The sequence below is a fragment of the Carassius auratus genome, unplaced genomic scaffold, assembly GCF_003368295.1.
Source record: "Carassius auratus strain Wakin unplaced genomic scaffold, ASM336829v1 scaf_tig00026011, whole genome shotgun sequence".
Lineage (NCBI taxonomy): Eukaryota > Metazoa > Chordata > Actinopteri > Cypriniformes > Cyprinidae > Carassius > Carassius auratus.
The window spans coordinates 248355-264201 of NW_020525479.1; the positions used below are offsets into that span (position 1 = coordinate 248355).

The 15847-nt window shown below is 35.7% G+C and overlaps 1 long non-coding RNA gene and 1 pseudogene across 1 annotated transcript; both read left to right on the forward strand.

Moving 5' to 3' along the window:
- The first annotated feature begins 252 nt into the window (after window positions 1-252).
- Window positions 253-3850, forward strand: LOC113078576 (uncharacterized). The gene is made up of 3 exons (XR_003281554.1): window positions 253-913; window positions 1730-1790; window positions 3472-3850. It is a non-coding gene; the product is annotated as an uncharacterized LOC113078576 (long non-coding RNA).
- A 5028-nt stretch (window positions 3851-8878) lies between these two features.
- Window positions 8879-15847, forward strand: part of LOC113078568 (spectrin beta chain, non-erythrocytic 1-like) — a 50770-nt pseudogene continuing 43801 nt past the window's right edge.

Consider the following 15847-nt stretch of genomic DNA (forward strand, 5'->3'; position numbering starts at 1 on the left):
AAATAAAGTCAAATTAAATATTAGAAGAAAAACGTTGATGAAAATTAAAAATGATGCCCTTTGGCAACTAACTAAAATAGCAGAAGTGCTAAAATTATTAAACATACTAGAAAACACGAGAGAGAAAAAAATAACAGAAATAAAAATAAATAAAAGCTAAATAGAAATAGAAAAAAATATTACAATGACACAAACTAAAAAAAAAGCTAACTTTGAAAACCAAAATGTTAAACTAAAATATACTAATAAAAGATAATTAGAATTTTGAATATACTATGATAGTATATAAATAATACTAAAAAAGTAATAACTCATATCCGAGAAGTGCAGATATGAATATATGAAAAACATTTCTGTACATTATATCTAACAGTAAAATTGTTGGTAACACTTTAGTATAGGGTCCAATTCACACTAATAACTACTTGCTTATTAGCATGTCTATTATTAACATATTGGCTGTTTATTAGTGCTTATAAACTACATATAATGCATGACATCCATAATCCTACCCACACTGTAAATTGTAATAGCTTTCCTGACTCACATATACTTAGTTAACTTTACTCAGTAATATAAAATACATACTTCTTACTAGGTTTTGTTGAGTTACAGTCAATTGCAGGTTGAAAATAACAATTTACTTAATTGTTTGAGTGACGCTTACTTGAAACAAGCAAGTAGCAACAAAGGATGCTATGACGTTATTACACCAGTGAGAGGCAGCAGTGCAATAAAGCGTGCCTAAGGTGCAGAAAAAAAAAGACGAAGAAAAAGAAGCGTCACTGCAAGAGCATGCGTAATTTGTAGGTCTCGGCGCCAATTCTCCAGATGTGGAAAGACGTTGACAGGCCACCTACGTTTTTATCCGGAGCTTCGTTACTTTTTTTGAAAGAAAAAGAATAATAATAAGGTAAGTAATCAAGCATGCAACATTTGAGTGAATGTTTTTTTACTGTCTGTTGCTAATTGTGGCTGAGCTTCTTAACGTGTAACAGTTACCAAATAATTTTGATTTTATTCAGATCTTGAAGATGGTTTGGCCTGTGTTTTTTTTTTTTTTTTTTTATACATATAAAAGTATCAGGTACCACAACGGTTCCTGGATTGACTAAAAATTAGTTTTAATTGTTCCAAATACAATTATGGTTTTCTATTTTACCATTTTCCCTGATGCATTCCCATCTGTTGGCTTTGGTTTATAAACGATTAACGTTACAAAGCTGTTGAAATGGCGACATTTACTGTTATATTTAACAGTTCATGCAGAGATGACGTTTGTGATTATTTTTTATATGTTTTGTGATTTCACATTAACATTATACTATTATTTTTAAATTCAGTAAATTAAGAATATAATACAAGCACTGTAAAATGTTTCTTTACTCAAACTCAACTGTTTTATATCACTGCTGATATAATGAGCCGTCTTCTAACATAAGAAACATAGTAATATTAAAAGTGATGTTAAACTAAGAAATCTTAATATCACATGAAAGTTTTTTTTTTTTTTTTTTTTTTTTTTTTTGTACTGGCACAACATTACTGAAAGTTATCAAAGGAAACACTGTTTTAAAATGGTCTGTACTGAAGTCACACATGCATATTTATAGAACTGCGTATTTAAAGGTATATTTTCTGTAATGCTTGTAGAACATGCACATATCAAGGAATGTGTCTTTAACTTTGCAAAGCAGAACCTGTTAAATAAATTTTGTTCTTTTTTTAGAAGAAGTCCTTCTGGCAGCTGCCTCCTGATTGGTCTTCAACACACAGGTCTTGATACACTGGTGAGGACTTTATATTTTGTTAATATTTTGTTGACTAAACCAACTTAAAATATATGTCCACTTCAAATAATCTCTAGCAGATGCAGTGGAACTGTAAGCACTGTATTTTTTCTGCAAACAAAAGAGGACTTTTGTTAAAACATTATCGTCTAAAACAGGGAGGCTTGGTCTATGGTGTTAAAGCATTTACAAATTGACAAACCTCCAGCAATTAGTTTAAAGACTGTTAAATAGAAGGACAAAATAGCATTCATATGCAGCATTACATCACAAATGATCAAATAAAATGATGACAAAAGGACAAATTATAGGAAAATGCAAGGTAATTATTATCAACTTTATAATAAACTTAAATAAATAACAATATAGACAGCGATAGATAGATAGATAGATAGATAGATAGATAGATAGATAGATAGATAGATAGATAGATAGATAGATAGATAGATGAAATGTTCATGTTCTAATTTGTTACACTGTTAATTTATGTTATAACATTTGATAGTGTTTAATATTTGATAATTTTTTCTTCTATTATACAGATGTTTTTTATTATTGTCTTATGTATATATGCTTTGCCAATATTGTATTATTTACAGTCATGCCAATAAAGCAAATTTGAATTTGATAGATAGATAGATATATTGATAGATAGAGACAGGCAGATAGACAGATAGACAGATAGATAGATAGATAGATAGACAGACAGACAGACAGACAGACAGACAGACAGACAGATAGATAGATAGATAGATAGATAGATAGATAGATAGATAGAGACAGACAGATAGATAGATAGATAGATAGATAGATAGATAGATAGAGACAGACAGATAGATTGATAGAGACAGACAGATAGATGGATAGATTGATAGAGACAGACAGATATATGGATAGATTGATAGAGACAGATAGATGGATAGATAGAGATAGATAGATAGATTGATAGAGACAGACAGATAGACAGATAGATAGATAGATAGATAGATAGAGACAGACAGATAGATGGATAGAGACAGACAGATAGATAGATAGATAGATAGATAGATAGATAGATAGATAGATAGATAGATAGATAGATAGAGACAGACAGATAGATGGATAGAGACAGACAGATAGATAGACAGATAGATAGACAGATAGATAGATAGATAGATAGATAGATAGATAGATAGAGACAGACAGATAGATGGATAGAGACAGACAGATAGATGGATAGAGACAGACAGATAGATGGATAGAGACAGACAGATAGATAGATAGATAGATAGATAGATAGATAGATAGATAGATAGATAGATAGATAGATAGATAGATAGATAGATGGATAGAGACAGACAGATAGATGGATAGAGACAGACAGATAGATGGATAGAGACAGATAGATAGAGATAGACAGATAGATAGATAGATAGAGACAGACAGATAGATAGATAGATAGATAGATAGATACAGACAGACAGACAGACAGACAGACAGACAGATAGATAGATAGATAGATAGATAGATAGATAGATAGATAGATAGATAGAGACAGACAGACAGACAGACAGACAGACAGATAGACAGATAGATAGATAGATAGATAGATAGATAGATAGATAGATAGATAGATATGATGTAAAACTGTGGATTTTAACGTTTCCCTGTTGTAATATTTTTATTGTTTGGTTTTATTCAGGCATGTGATGTTGATGGCTGGCCACAAGTGTCCGTTGGGGTGCTGACTGTTATTGATGAAGAAGAACCTCTCATTCCAAATAAACTGTACCTTGACCCAGTGTCTACTGCAGTCATTGTGGAGGGAGGTATAGTACTGGATAATCTGCAGAATCTGCCTCAGGCAATTTGCATCTTGTTTGGTCTGTCTTATGCTTTAAATTTGAAGTACCCAAAAGGCATTATCAACAATTTCAACTTCATTCAGAAAGTGATGCTTGGTTTGGGACAGAACAAACTGCCACCAAAACTACAATCTCTGAAAAATCTCCTGTTGAGCTGAGATGTAATCAAATGTGCAAGAGTGATGATATTTGACATTTGATAAAAAAAAAAAAAAATGTTCTGACAGTGGAATAAGAGTAGTTGATAGAAAAAAAAAGGAAAACTAAGGCACTTGTTTAAACTTGAGCAAGTTAAGAGGCTGCCAGTGTAATCGACGTGTATCAGAGACATTGCTTTTGGCACTTGTCAACTTGTTGGTTCTATCAAATTTGGTCTCTGAAATGTTGTTGATTTAAAGTTGTTATGATTCAAGGTATGGCCCATTTACTTATATAGATTTTATATACATGTATTTAGATTTTTGTATTGTAAAATATTTTTGTTTTAAACATTTTAAAAACCTGACTATTTGCATTTTCTTTTTACCCCAGTGCAAACTTGTGTGTACCATCCTTGTGTCAGTTGTTAAGAAAATAAATATATTTACCTTTGAATTGTATCATTGCCTTTAATTTGTTTGTCCAGTTGCAAAATTTATCTTTGAAAAATTGTGAACATATTCTCTGTGATTTATAAAAGATGATTGTTAGCACTTAAGTTATATGAGTAACGCTTACTTGGTTTTTTTAAGGCAATCGGTTTGCATGGTTTTAACAAGTAAACTGGATTGCCTTTGAAGTAAAGTAAACTCGGTAATTCCAAGTTGTATGCAGAAAACATCACCTTAGCACAACTTGCATAAATAAGTTAGGAATACTCACAAAGTGAATTTTACTTGAAATTATTTAGTTGTTTAAAATAGTAATTCTGAGTAGTCTATACTAAGACAAGTACATCTAAAGTAAATGATTAAGTATACTATACAAATTTGTTTTAAGTTACTGGAACTCTCTTGTTAGTGTACAATACTAGACAGGCACTTGTTAGTTCTACATACTATTCCTATTTCACCTTACTTGGTTTTTTCAAGGCAATCGGTTTGCATGCTTTTTTTAAGTAAGGTTTACTTATTGGATTTTACAGTGCAATACCCCAAACTTAAAAACTACCTTATAAACTATTAATAAGCAGCAAATAAGGGGTTAATTGAGGCAAAAATCATAGTTAATGGTTAGTTAATAGTGAGAATTGGACCCTAAAATAAAGTGTGACCAAATTGTTTCACTTTTAGAGCCACAGTCTTTAAAAAGGATTGTGGTATACGTCAACGTTTTGTTCATGTGGTCAGTTCTTTCAGTTTTACTCATGTCTTCAATAACAAAAATACTGAAAGCAAACACATGTGAGCACACGCTGCTCCTGATTATTCATCTGTTGGTCTTGTCATGCCACTATCTCATGTTTTAGATGCATAAATCAAGTGACAGCACTGTTAAAGTTATTCACACTCAGTGTTTTACAGCTAACATACTCTCGCAAATGAACGACAGCGAAGCTTCACTGATATGTGAAATGACTTCACGCTGTAAAGGAATGAATCATTTCAGTGAACAGTCCGTCAGGACGATGCATCTGCTAACTTTCACAGATGCACGCACGCACCCCTCTTTTCTCTCACTGCGAGGCTGAACTGACTCTTGGCAGGCCTTGAACTGTAAGTCGAAGCGTTTGCAACAGCTGCATTCATTCCTCAACACACATGTGCTGGACTTTTTCCCTACGTGAAAGGAATATTTCAGCCAGAAATGAAAATTGGCTGAAAGATGTGCTCACTCTCAGGTCATCCAAGTTCGTTTCTTCGTCAGATTTGGAGAAATGTAGCATTATGGATGCTCTCAAGTGAATGGGTGCCGTCAGAATGAGAGACTAAACAGCTGATAAAAACATCACAATAATCCACCAAATTAGCCAAAACAGCTTTAAGCTGAATTTGGATGTGAGAGACATTTTAATGTGAGAGAGAAAAAATAAATAAATAACAAAATAAAAAATAAAAAATGTCTTGATGTATTTTCATAAGACATTAACTGATAGATTGGAGTGGTGTGGATTATTGTGATTCATTGTGACTCTCATTCTGACGGCACCCATTCACTGCAGAGCATCCATTGCTGAGACACTGATGAAATGCTGCATTTCTACAAACCTGGAGGAAGCGTTTTTATGGATTATAGACTTGTTTTTTAGCCAGTTTGCAGTTAAAAGCATCTTTATGAAAGATTTGTTTCTCACAAACACGCAGCTTTTGTCTTCTCCAGATGTTCACTGATGGACTGGAGTGCCGTGGATTATTTTATCAGCTGTTTAGACTCTCATTCTGACGGCACCCATTCACTGCAATGCTACATTTCTCCAAATCTGATGAAGAAACAAACTCACATTTTCAGCACATTTACATTTCTGGCTGGACTATTCCTGTAAAGCAGGAGTTCTGATCTCATTGCAGTGCTGTTTGTGCACCATTGCTTTAAATCTCTCTCTCTCAGCATCACAAAGGGTTCGTGTGGAGAGACGGGAGGCGACGGGGGCCCGGGACATTCCAGAGCACAGAGGGGTCACGTTTGCCCTCGGCAGGGACCGCAGACCTGTTGAACTGCTCTCAGCTGGCCTTGCTTTCAGCTCAACAGATGTGGGAGAGAATAGAGGCCCGTCCCAGCAGAGAGACCCCAGAGACCAGCGTTCCCAGAGACAGAGGGGAATCCCTTTCGTTACTAAGAACATGTCCAGATCATACTTCACCTCAAAATCAAAAGAAAAAAATATTGCACAACAAAAAAGATGATTATTTTCATGAAGCTTCTATAACCTACCCCAAATTCTCATTACAGTTATTTCAAAATAAATGATATATATATATAAATTATTTGTAATAGTAGATATTATTGATATATTATATATAGGATACACAAACTAAGCAGAGCTTAATTTGTATTGCTCATGTTACTGTATGTACAGAAAGTTTCATATTTGCACTTTTCAGAGTTATTTAGTATTGTATGCATACTAATAACTTCATAAATTAATATGTATACTTATTTTGAATTAGCTTTTATTTTATATTTTCAGTCTCCATTTGAATTTTTAATAATTTTTGTTTTTAGTAATTTAGTTGTGATTTTGTCAGTTTATTATTAGTTCTTGTTATATTTCTATTTTGATTTGGTTTATTTTAGTTAAGTTTTAGTAATTTTGTTTTGGTTTTTCTAATTTTATCATTATTTATTTAATATTTCTATTTAGTTTTAGTTTATTTCAGTTACAATAATTTAATTGTGATTTGCTTATTTTTCTTACATACTATTATGACATAATATTTTTAATTAGCCTTCATTTTTATATTTTAAGTTTCCATTTAAATTTGTTATTTTAGTAATTATATTGTGATTTTGTAATTTTATCTTTATTATATTTAGCTTTATTTTATTTTTTGAGTAATTTTGTTGTGATTTTTCCATTTTATTAGTTTTTTTTTTATTTAGATTATCTTTATTTATTTCATTTTAATTTTGGTAATTTTGTTGTGATTTACTCCGTTTATATATTTTATTGTTATATTTAGCTTGATTTTATTTCATTAATTAAAGTAGTATGATTCAATGAAATCTCAGCTAATACATTGATACACACAAGCATATAATCCCTAACCAGGATGACATAGATGCAAAACAAGAAGTGAAAACAGGACAGATAATTTCCAGACCCACCCAAGAGGAAGTCATAGCATTGCATTTTAAAATGGCCAGCATCTGCCCCCAAAATTATTTAAGGCTGGAGAAGCAGGTTTGGGTTTTAAAGTGCATTATATTTCATTCAATACTACATCAAAGCACAGACTCATACCATCACAGATGTCTGGCCTAAACGCTGTATATCCACTGACCTTAGAACAGCCCATAGTGAGTCAGTGGTTCTTTTGAATCGATTCATCTGAACTGATTCACGATGCTTTTGCAAGTCACAGAGTAAAACAAATCTGTGGGCTTACAATATAAGGTAAGTTAGGAAAAACACAACGTCTGACACATTATTGGTAGGTATTTTGTCTGGCATAAAATATCGTGATAATTTATATCAAAAGTAAGCCTACATTGTATGTGCCGAGCAAACGCGTATGAGTAAGAATTCAAAAGAATCAGTAAATTTAGTTATTTTGGACTGGTTCGAACATGTTTTGGACTTCTTAAGTTCTCATCGGACGTACAGTAAACATCAATAATGCTAGAAACGAATCAGTGAATCGTTTCACACAAAGAGCGATTCACTAAAAGAATCACACTTCTCCACGGCTCCTATGGTAAAAGTGGCAAGTTTAAAACCAAAGGACCCCTCTATAGTCCTTTATTAAAGGTACAGGTTGTAGGACCTGCCACGAGAGGGCGCACTATCAAAACAATAACAATCGCGTGGTTTGATGACGCTAAGACGAAGCGTGGAATGATGGGATGTGTTGTCTTCTATTCTGACGGCCATCAATCAGACGGAAAGATAAATCATGGATTTAACGCGAGTTCAACGATTTGCGCGAGTAGATTACATACAAAGTCAAGATCTAGAGATTCAATGCCTGGCGTTTGGCGTATATGCCCCATAACACTAATCTTGTTGATCGTTATAACGTTTTCTGTAAAGATACGAATTAAAACAACTCACCTGTCGAGTAAAACACAAGCGAGATCGGCATCTCTTTCTAATTGAAGTTTGTCGCGAAGCTACTTCCGCATTTGTCCACGAAACTGTTGTCATGTGGTTTCTATGTCAGTAAAGGCGGTTACAAAGGGGAACTGACGTCATTGACAGGCGACTGCACTGCCCTGTGTCACTGCTTAGAATGGGCATTTTCTCATGATTTACAAGTAGTTTAAAACATTAGAGATATCGTTAGTAATCAGCTGGACAAAATATATAACACTAGCCTAGTGGTTTTTGGATATTTAACTGCAAATATCTTACAAATTGTACCTTTAACGCGCCTCGATGCGAGAAACGAATTGGTGAATCGGTTCACACAAAGAGCGATCGATTCACTTAACGAATCAAACTTCTCCCCGCTACTATGGTAAAAGTGGCAAGTTCAAAACCAAAGGAACCCGCTATAGTATTTCATTAACGCGCCTTGACTCAAGAAACGAATCAATGAATCGATTCACTTAACGAATCAAACTTCTCCCCGCTACTACGACAAAGGCCACGCAGTCTCGCAGTAGTAGGGCGTGCAGATTCCCCGCCCCGTGTCTCGGTGCAGCAGCTGACGGGGAGGGAGGCAGTGCGCATCGGTCACTCCCAGCGCAGTGTGTCCAGCCTCTCTCTCGCTCTCTGCGCGCTGCGGACTCCGAACGCGGTGAAGTTTAGCACGTATTCTTTTATCGGTAAGTACAAACAAACCTTTAATTTTACCTTCAGTTCTTTTATTAAGAACGCACAGGCTGAAACGCGCTCGCTTAGGCCCGTTTGCCGCAATAATAACAGAGATTTTCTCATGGATACGTGGGTGGTGATAGACTCCGAGAGGAGTTTGCGTCAATCATATAAATCCAGGTGCATTTAATGCTGAACCAGATTTAGATCCTTGATGCATAATCATTATTAGTTATTACAGTGTAGTATGATATTATAACGATTTGGGTTTGATGTGGTTATATGAATCATGTGGATAACGGTACAGTAGAATATGGATGCAAACAGGCGTGGTCAGATCCCGAAGCTGGAGTTTTGCCTTATTAAAAGCGCAGACGTGTATTTGCATGAGCAGGGGTTACTGTAATGAGTAATCTTACTGTATGGATGTGATTTAGCAGTTTGTGATGCGCTAACTCGTCATCTAATGTGTAAACCTGTGTTACTCTCAGTGACCTGAAATGGATGTTGATCCGGTGCCCATCATCTCACTGCGGTACTCCAAAGAGTCGCGTCGCGTCCGTGTGCGTATGATAATCGAAGGCTATTTATTTAGATTTAAATTGTGGCAATCGCTTGAGATGTGGTAAACATCGCACTAAATAAATAACGCACATGTGCGCGGTTACGCACTCGCCACATTAGCGCTTAATAGAAACCATGAGACGAGTGCAATCGGACATGATGTCATAATGGCACGCATGTAATGCTCCGCAAGTGTTTGTGATGTCATAGAGCCACGCGCATGACGCATAACATCGGAACGCAATACTAGCGTACCGTGCAGCTGTTCATAGTATGCACGACGAGAACATGTTTCAAATGCGTTGTTGCATGACTTCATTGCTTTGCCATGACTCAACAAGTGGCATCCACTTATCATTGTATCCTCTATTTTGCACTGTAATCTCTAATTAGCATAAAGGTTGAGTCAAGAAAACGTTAAAAGGCAGAGAAAATGGATAGTGCATTTAATTGCGGCTCTATTTTGATGGGTTTTGAATTTCACATGCTGTTTGCATTTATGCATTTAGCTGATGCAATTTGTCAAAGAGCCAACAATATTCAGCAGTTTTGTTAGACAACTAGTTAAGGAAGGAAGCTATAGAATAGGAGAAATGCAGAGGATGTTATTGCTATTGCTATTGAATGCTATTGCAAACACAGGCTGAATGCCCTCCGAGCGACACGCGGGCCCAATAGTTATTCTGTCTCTCCCAGCAATGTTCATTAGAGATGGTGAAGAGTGCATTGTGTGTTCTGACAGCAGGGTTTTTCATTGGTTTAATAGCTGGAAGCCGGAGGGGATTTAGAGGTGTTAGAGAAGACCTGAAACTCGCAAATTCACTGAATTTTAAAGCAGCTCCAGATGTTTTTGTTGGACACCCCAGAGTGACGCTGATACACTAGAGCCACACCTACTATATATCATGACCACGTTTAGTCTCTGGTGACGCTTGCACCTGGATATCAAATCTTGGGGACTTTCTTTGCATTTTTATGCATATGCACTAATAAAAATAAAGGTTTCAAGGGGAGTCTAAAAGTAATGTCATGAAAGAACCATTTTTGGTTCGCCAAAGAACCATTTTCAAATAGCCTTTTTCCACTATAAGAACCTTTTATGGTTTCATGGATGTTAAAGGTTCTTCATGGAACCATCAATGCCAGTAAAGAACCATTATTTTTAAGAGTGTTGGCATATGCATTATTCTCGAAATCTTACTCATGAAATGAGCACGCTGTTCCTTTAAATAACTTTTGGTCTTCGGCTCCATAGATTCACTGGTGTGAATGAGATCTGGTGTAAAACTATTTGTCTCTGCCGTCTGATAACTCATGAAGCGTTCTTCACGCTGGTGTGAAATGGCCTTTCATTTGATGCTTCAGTCAGCACCATGTTGCTTTTTGCTCTTCGGAAGACAAATTTATTTTTCATTTCTTCTCTAATTAATATTTACCCCTTCCCATCAAGATTTGGCATACGATTGAGTCAGTTTTATTAGTAAAAGCTTTGGTTCTGGTTGGGCTCTTGGCAGGTTTTTCGAGTGTTGTGGCATTTAAGAGCTTGGCACAGAAAATGCACTCTGCATTGTTTTTTTTCCCTCTCTCGCTCTTGATGCATCAGCTTTATGCACAGACCTATTTGCTCAAGAAGATGTCTTCAGCTTGCTTTACAACTATAGCGTTGCAGTATGGCCTTAAACAGACTGAGCTGATAAAAACATCACAGTAATCCACAGCACTCCAGTCCATCGGTTAACATCTGGAGAAGACAAACGCTGTGTGTTTGTAAGAAACAAATCCATCAAGACGTTTAACCGCAAACCACTGGTTCCAGCTGAAATAATATCCATAATATTGCTTTCTCCATTAAAATAGTGGTCTGGTCTGAATCAGGAGAGAAATCTGCACAGATCAAGCAGTGTGTACAAGCCAAAACAGATCTAAACCGAGATGTGGCTGGATTTTGATGTGAGGAACAACTGGAGGAAGCGTTATTATGGATTATGCACTCGTATTTTGGCTGAAAACAACTGATTAAAGTTAAATACGTCTTAATGAGCGATTCGTTTCTTACAAACACGCAGCTTTTGGTCTTCTCTAGATGTTAACTGATGGACTGGAGTGCTGTGGTTTGTTATGATGTCTTTCATTTCTCCAAATGAATTTCCCATTCATTTCTCCAAATCTGATGAAGAAATAAACTCATCTACATCTTGGATGACCTGAGAGTGAGTGCATTTATTTTTCATTTCTGGCTGAAATACTCCTTGAACGTTTGCATGCATGTTAATGTTTCTGGCGTATTTGAGTAATGAAACCTTGCTTTGCAACCCATGAATCATTGGCTCTAGCTTTAGTTAGTGCATTGAAGTTTGATTGATTGTTTAGCATCAGTACGATCTTATCATTAAACATGTTCATATGTTCTTGCATTAATCAAATCCCAAGCTCTTTCCTGCACTTTCGGTTCATCGCAGCCAAAATAAGCAGTAGAATTCACAGACTCTCCTGTCGATTTTCCATCGGTGCGCCAGTCCAATAACAACATCACAGTTTCCCTCCAACACTTCCCAACAAAATGGAGCTTCCACTCAAGAGCAGCGAAGCGTGCAGCGACACAATATCCTGTGTTTGATATAAAGGGATACCTGTTGTACGGCGAGGGTGGGTTCATTCAGCACAGACGGTGTTACAGTAGAACAGGTGGTGGAGGTTCGGTGTTTACCGTCAGGGACGCTCTGTGTGTTAAAGAGGGGAGGAGCGCTCGAGGTTCGGAGGGACCAGCTGTCATGACGGTGGACAACAGGTGAGGGACACACGGTCCCTATGGGTGGCCCCTAAGAGAGAACTGTTTGTGTTAGGACCGGTGTTAAAGTTTCAAATTATTTTTTAACAAATTCAGCCTTTTTAGCCTTTTTTGAGACTATTTGATATAGATTTTAGATTTTGTATCTGCTCAAATATTTATTTTGTTTTGCATAATAAAATCTCAATGTTCAATGCAAAACAGAAAACAGAAAAAAACATTATTACAAATAATGAAAGCATGATTTTTCCATGCTGTTTTTACAAATCAAACATGCAAAGAAACAAAATTATATAAAGAATTCTAAAATCATTACAGATTAAAATTACATAATATATTGTAAATTTTCCATATGACCTTATGTATTTAAGATGAACCAGTAAATCTAGTTCCTGAACCATTTTGAAAATGAACATCTGACATTCTTGAAAGTTTACATTTAATTAAAAAAGATTTTTCATTCAAATAATCATAATTGTTGCAAAATAAATTCTACATTGTTAATGCACAAGTAAAACACAATTAAAAAACTGGAAATAATCAAAACAATGATTTTCACAAATTGAATAAATGGAAAAAATTATTATAGATTTTATTAATAAAGCACTTTAAACTTATTGTGGCATTCAACATGCTGATTCATTTTAATTAAAAATGTGTATATAAAGTAACATTCTCGTTTTTTTAAATATGTTGAAAGTGTAATAGCGACAAATTTCGTATTTTCTGTTTAACAGATTATCGAAAACAGAAAAATGTTGGGCGGGGATGTATCAGTTCTATGTATCAGTTGTTTATTGGATGTAGAAATGTGGGTGTGGCACTCAAACATGGAGGCGGGACTAAATGTGGTCTTAAAGGGGCAGAGTTTAAACTAACAAAAAAAGTTAGAAGTCTCTCATTTCACTGAAAAATCCAGTTTGATTGCACATTGCGAAGCCATATCTACAACATGCATTTAGAAAACAGATAACGAGCACAACGGCTCACGTCTTCTCTGTGTTTCTACAGCTGCCACTCCTCGGGCTGCCTGGAATTTAATTTACGCTCTTATTTTTGGGTCTGAGAGCGTCTAACCCAGAGTCTAAGCCATTTGTCTGCCCGGTTGCTTTGGTACTAACTGCTTTGAGGCCCTTGGCGACCTCAAAGGAAGCAAAACTAATTGCAACGTCCAGTTGTGTCTCAGAGTCCGGGCTGAATGTTGCATTATTGCATTTTCAGAAGTGTTTTGTGCACACAGTTTGACAAAGGCGTGCGTCAGAACATTCTGTACAGGCTTAGATCACATCTTTATTTAGGATAATTTCCATAACATTCTGTTAAATGCTCAGATTTCGCTTGAATTAGATATCCACAGCTCTAACAAATCAAAGAAAGCAGCTGCATCAGATCAATGGAGTAAATAAAAGGCATTGGCTGAGGAACTGTTTCCTGTATGAGCGTATATGTTGGTGTGGATCTCGGGCTCGGAGCGAACAGAGATTGAATTAGAGGAAATGTGGAACGTCCTGTGGGACTGGGTGAGGTCTGCAGTGCGGGACGTCTCCTCTTTTCTCCTGATTTCAGCTCCTCCTCTCCTCTTTGGTCATTTGATCCCTTCGCTCTCTGCGTCTGCTGATGTGTTGCAGGATCGTGAGATGATTAGAGAAGTACGAAGCTTTTAGAAGACATTAGAAGAAGCCTCTTGAAAAGACTTCTTCCTAGTGGAATTTTTTTTTTCATGAAGAATTATGTTTCAAATATTTTATTTTATATTTACAGTGGTGTAGTACATATATTTATAATTTTTTTTTTTTTTTGCAGACAAAGTTAAATTATATAAAATTAATCATTTTGATTTTGGGAAAAAAAATTGCAAAAAAACAAAACAAAATTTGAACGTTTGCTCAGAGAAAGAGAAAAAGTGAACTATTATTAAATTCCGTCTATATACTGTACATATTCTTTTTCCCCACTCTTAAAAATAAAGGTGCTTTACGATGTCATAGAATAACCTTTTTGTCCATCTGAAGAACATCTGAAGTTCTTTGTGGCGAAAGAAGGTTCTTCAGATTATAAAAAGGTAAAAAAGAGAGAGTTCTTTAAAGAATCTTTGACTGAATAGTTTTTTTGTGGAACCAAAAATGGTTCTTCTGTGGCATCACTGTGACAAACCTTTTAATCACCTTTATTTTTAAGAGTGTATGAGTGTTTGCAGTAATCAGGCTTAAACCTTTAAAATTAAATGTTTAAATATCAGATTTCCAGTAGTGCTGGGCAACAATTAATCGCAGCCAAAATAAAGGTTTTAGTGTTCATAATATTTGTGTGTCTATTGCACTTTTAAGTCATTAATGTTTTGGTGAATTGGTGGCAAATTTAAATGCTTATATGCATTTATATACTGAATCAAATCATACAAATGCTTACAAAATCAGCACCTCGTAAAATAGTTTGGATTGGTGAAACTCGAAAGATACAGTGTTGTCTAAATCATTAGTCAACCAGAGTTGGAACCTTAATGAATGATTTTTGCAAACACTAATCATGGAGCTCACTGTGAAACACGCCTGTAGAGTCTCCGGCCGAAGCTTTCGCTGATTTGTCTCTGGCAGTTTCCAGCTGCACAGTTTAGGCCAGCGTCCAGTTATTGATCAGTCCTCTGTTTTTCCATGATCCGTTCTCCCATCCGTTCTCCCGTTCAAGCTCAAGGTTGAACAGCTGTGCTGTTGTGGGTCACGACCCGACCTGCACCTTAATCAAATCCTGATCCTGGAGATCCTGAGGGATAAAGCACGGCTGGAGAGAAGCGGGTGAGACTACAGTACAGCGTGTCCCTGATTTAACCAGCTGTAATCCATATGGCATAGAGCTGTCAGTCAGGGCTGTGAAAATAGGCTGGTCGATAGATACTGATGGGAGTGTTTATATGCCAGGAACTCGCATATGTTTGTATGTTATCTTGAGTTGCCCTTGATGCTTTTAAACAACCCTTCAGCTCTTTGCCAAAGTGCCAAATGCACTTATTAATGCAGTTTAGCTTCTGAAAAGCTTGAAAAGTTTATGCGTAATGCAGTACGCTGGCATCTTTGTGTTTTGCCATTATCATTTTCTGAGAAATTTAGCACATACTTGTTTCTAAAAGGGAATTTTCATAGTGATACAATAAAAGAAACAACTGTGTTTCCCATGAGAATGTTTCGGTCATCGCTTCTGAAAATAACCAGTTTTTCTTAAGACCTATAAAGAACATTTGGTGTTTCCATGAATGTTAAAGGCCTTTATTTTTAACAGTGTAAAGACATGCTAAAAGTCTGTGGTTAATCCATATTTATTTATTATTATTAATGGAGAATGAAATGTATGAAACTTGTTTGTTAGACGAATAAGTGTTAACATTACTTGTTTGCTCACAAATAAACTCCACAGAGTGCTACCTTTTATTTTGTGGCCCTTGAATCAGTATTATTTTTCTCTAAATTCAGTG